Consider the following 4470-nt stretch of genomic DNA (forward strand, 5'->3'; position numbering starts at 1 on the left):
TCAGATAATGCTTCTCCCTTCTTTTAAGTGATTTGCAAGTTTTGAAAAGGATAATAATTTTCTAAGAGAAAAAAAACTAAAAATATAACTAAACTTATAAATCCACAATTAGAGGCTTCAAAACTCAAGAAAGGGAACAAATTGAATTTATAGAACTTCTAAGATCATTCCTACTACCGAGTACCAATGCTATATCTTATGGTGCATGGAATATAAGTGATAGTTCAAAGAGTTACTTACATAATGTTAAATATGGATAATCATGATAATAAGTACACTTCTTTCCTTCATCTTCTCTATAAAGAGGTGAAAGAATGTCTAGCACAGCATAAGGTGTTATTGCTGTGAAATAGTGCAGATTTTCACCATGCTTTGGATATAAAACTAATGTTTTGTACGGTGCAGTCATGACCTTATCAACAGCTAATTTAGCTCGTCTAACTACAACAAAGAAAAATTATAACAAAATTATTTTAAAACATGGATGTAGAATAGCAAATTTTACAAGCCACTAAATATGATCATATTGTTTAATAATATTGATAAAAAAATCTCCTGAATGAGACATACAATTATGTAATTTTAAGTCCTCAACAGTAGTACCAATTAGCCATAGAAAATTCTATAGAAAATGATTAAGTACCAACAATTTTTATTCAAAACTCTTACTAATAAGTTTTTTAATGGCCGTGTAATGCAATGTTGTTGAAACTGGCGTCCTTCTATGACCACCTAGCACTTTTACGCAACTTTCAATTTCACAATCAATTACCTTTACTATGTGTTCATTTCTGTGCATGGCAAACAAACAAATTCAATCACAACAGAAATCTTAAATTCAATTTGATAAAGCTTTAATTTCAACTGTCTTAATTTTTTTTAGAGCAGCAATTGATATAAGATTCAACAGAGTCATAAGGGTGCACTTGATATATTCACAAAAGTAGCTAATTATGAGATTAAATTCTTTTGATACTTTTTTTTAATGTTATATTCACAAAACAAAACCACTCATATAAGAGTACCATTTTCTTGACATTAAGAATCAATTTTACTGGAAAGATAAAGTACTAAAATCTAAGTTAACATTATAGCTTTTAACATTGTAATGTACTACTAGTATAATTGAATCAAATATTGATGACGGGTTTTCACTTTTCATTTTTCAGTTACATATGATAAAGCATGATAATTCATTTAGGATTTATGATTTGTTAGTTTATCATCTTCATCATACATGTATACAATATATACAAAGTTACATCAAAACTAGAAGATATTGATTTTGGCTTGTATGTAATTCTAAGGATAAATTATATAAGAGTAAACTACCATTTGTACCCACGAAAGTTGAAAACGCTGACATATCTATCCATAGAAAAAAGAAATTACCATTTGTACCCATAAAAAATTATTTTTACAGGCAAAATTATCCAAACACTAAAAAATTATCTAAAATTCCTAAATTACCCATCCTACCAGGACTATCTTCAGCTCTAACAAGTTCACCGTTAACGCCGCCGTTTACGGACCGGTTTGGAAGTCTCTGCGGCGAAACATGGTTCAGAACATGCTGAGCTCCACCAGGCTGAGGGATTTCTATACCGTGAGGGACAATGCCATGGAGAAGCTCATCAACCGCCTCAGAACTGAAGCAGAGAACAACAATGGTGTTGTCTTTGTCCGCAAAGATGCGAGGTTCGCGACGTTCTGTATCCTCGTTGCAATGTGTTTTGGCCTCGACATGGAAGAACACAAGGTGGAGAAAATAGATCAAGTGATGAAGAACATTCTCATAACTCTGAATCCAAGACTCGATGATTAACTTCCGATCCTGAGTCTTTTCTTCTCGAAACAGAGGAAAAGAGTGTTACAAGTTCGAAAGGAATAGGTGAATTTCATTGTACCGTTGATTGAACAGAGAAGAAAAGCTATAGAGAATCCAGGCTCCAACGAAATCGCAACAACGTTCTCATACCTTGACACATTGTTCGATCTGAAGGTTGAAGGGAGGAAATCTGGTCCTTTAAATGATGAATTGGTTTCCCTCTGCTCAAAGTTCCTGAACGGGGGAATGGACACGACGGCGACGGCGGTGGAATGGGGGATAGCGCAGCTGATTGCGAATCCGGAAGTCCAAGAAAAGCTTTACAGAGAGATAAAGGAATGTGTTGGGTGGTGGGATTTGAGATTAGAAAGAGAAAGAGGGGTGGTGACTGGGTGAAGAGGGTTAGGGTTAGAAAAGAGGGGTGGTGGCTGGGTGAAGAGGATTAGGGTTAGAAAGGTGATTAGGTGAAGGAGGTGGTGTGGTGGTGAAGATGAGGGTAATTTAGGGATTTTAGGTAATTTTTTAGTGTTTTGATAATTTTGCCTATAAAAATAATTTTTTATGGGTACAAATGGTAATTTCTTTTTTTTATGGGTAGATATGTCAGCGTTTTTAACTTTCGTGGGTACAAATAGTAGTTTACTCATTATATAAATAAATTAATCTAACTCTAGTATTACCTAATTATTCTAAATGAGAAATTTGATTACATTTTTGTTCTTTTTAAATTTATAAAAATTGTTGTAGTCAGTAATGATTTCAATTTTATATAACTCTCTGAACCTTGCTAAATTGTGACAACTTGGCATAATTTGTGTCTTTGCTACTGTTTCTTGTAAATTGTTACTATGCCAAGCACAATTTTATTCCGAAAAGTGTCTCTTAGTAAATTTTAATTACAAATAAGCAAGTCTTTTGCACCAAGTGAAGACAATAACATGAATAGAATGCAGTATCTTAAAAGTTATCATCAGAAAAAAAATAAATCCAGAAATAAACTTAACCTTACATAGTTGCATTTCCAATTCCTTTACACGAGCAGCAAGTTGTTTCTTTTCAAGCTCTTGTGTCCGACCAATGGATACAAGGCGAGCACCAACCTCCTAATGCAAAAATATTAATTAGTAGCATTAAGCAGACAATAACTCATCAAAATACCAAACTTCAATTATAAATTAGATACTGAAATCATAAAAGCACTTCAAGTATTGCTACATACATAGCTCCTTTTAAGTGCAGTTCCTAGGCATCAATAGCATTGCTCATGAGCTTTTCGAAAATTTCCTGTGAATAGAATTTTGTCATTCATGAATAGATTAAATCTACGGCATAATTAAGTTAGAGTAGAACACCTATTTAATATTTAAAAGATTAGAACCCTTATAAATTAGCTCCAAAAGCTATTATATTCTCATATGCTATCTGAATGATCAATATACCAGTGTGGCCTAACTCATACTGCAGAAAAACAAGAGTTATTGACCAAACAGCAGAACACGACTAACCAATATATAGATACAGAGAATTTTCTCAATTCATGGACTTATATTGTCCTTTGACCAATAAATGACAAAGAACTATGCAAAACCTCTAAGTGGAACCTAAGCAATACAAGCATGGTAAAATGAAAAAAGGAGATTAGCATATTTCTTTTAAAATCCACCGGTGTATTTGAAAAGTTTTATATGATCCACAATCTCACATCGTGATGATAAATTTCACAAATAAAAAACTTTTCATACCATGCAAATAAAAAAAAATCATTAACTGAAAGATGCTAGTGAGATGTGCAGCAGAGAAAGAGGAAGAGAAAAATGCAGGAATTGAAATTGTATGAAAACCCTAGCGGACCTTTTCTTCTCTGAATGCTTCTAATGTGAGAATGAAAAGAAGCAGGGCGCGGCGGCAGAAGCAGGGCGCGGCAACGGCAGAGGCGTGTTGCGGCGGCGGCGGAGGCGTACGAAACTTGCAGCAAAGGAAGATGATGAGAATGGCAGGGATTGAAGTTGGATGAAAACCCTAGCTACTTCTCTTCTCTGAATGCCTCTGTATCTAAAATCAAAAAGAAAGGGGAGGGTAGAGTTAGGTTTTTCAATCCGTACTCTATTTCGGAAGGAGATTGCTTCAATCTCGTTGATGCTCTCCAAGAACTCTAATCTCTCTGTTTCTCGTACCCAAAAAAAGGGAATGGAGACAAAGTTAAAAAACTAATAATTGGAGGGATCAAAATGCAATTAGTAATTTTTTCAAAAAAAAAGGGGTATATTTTGTAATTATTTTTATGAAGGTTAATGATACTCCTACAAAAATGTTGGAGTAAGGAATCCATGGCCTATTGTTTAAGTTATTTTTTCAAAAAAAACTTAATTAAGTTGTTTATCCAAACTGGACCTAGTTAGTTTTTGAAAAAAAAAAGGTATTAATTAAGTCTTTCACGATAACAAACGGTGTGTGTGTCTTTTTGTCAATCAATAGTGTGAAACAAAAGTACAAAACCGAATTACAAAACCGAATTATTCATATATTTTGTTATCTACAGTAGTGCATATTCTGTTGTTGTCATATAAACATAAAAATAATATAGTTTTGGACAGTGAAATATTTATTATTTTTTAAATTTTTATATAATATTTATCAACTAT

General features: G+C 33.2%; 1 pseudogene; it reads left to right on the plus strand.

Moving 5' to 3' along the window:
* LOC107607755 lies at positions 1478-2239 on the plus strand (annotated as a pseudogene).

This window comes from Arachis ipaensis, chromosome B07 (assembly GCF_000816755.2).
Source record: "Arachis ipaensis cultivar K30076 chromosome B07, Araip1.1, whole genome shotgun sequence".
NCBI classification, from domain to species: Eukaryota; Viridiplantae; Streptophyta; class Magnoliopsida; order Fabales; family Fabaceae; genus Arachis; species Arachis ipaensis.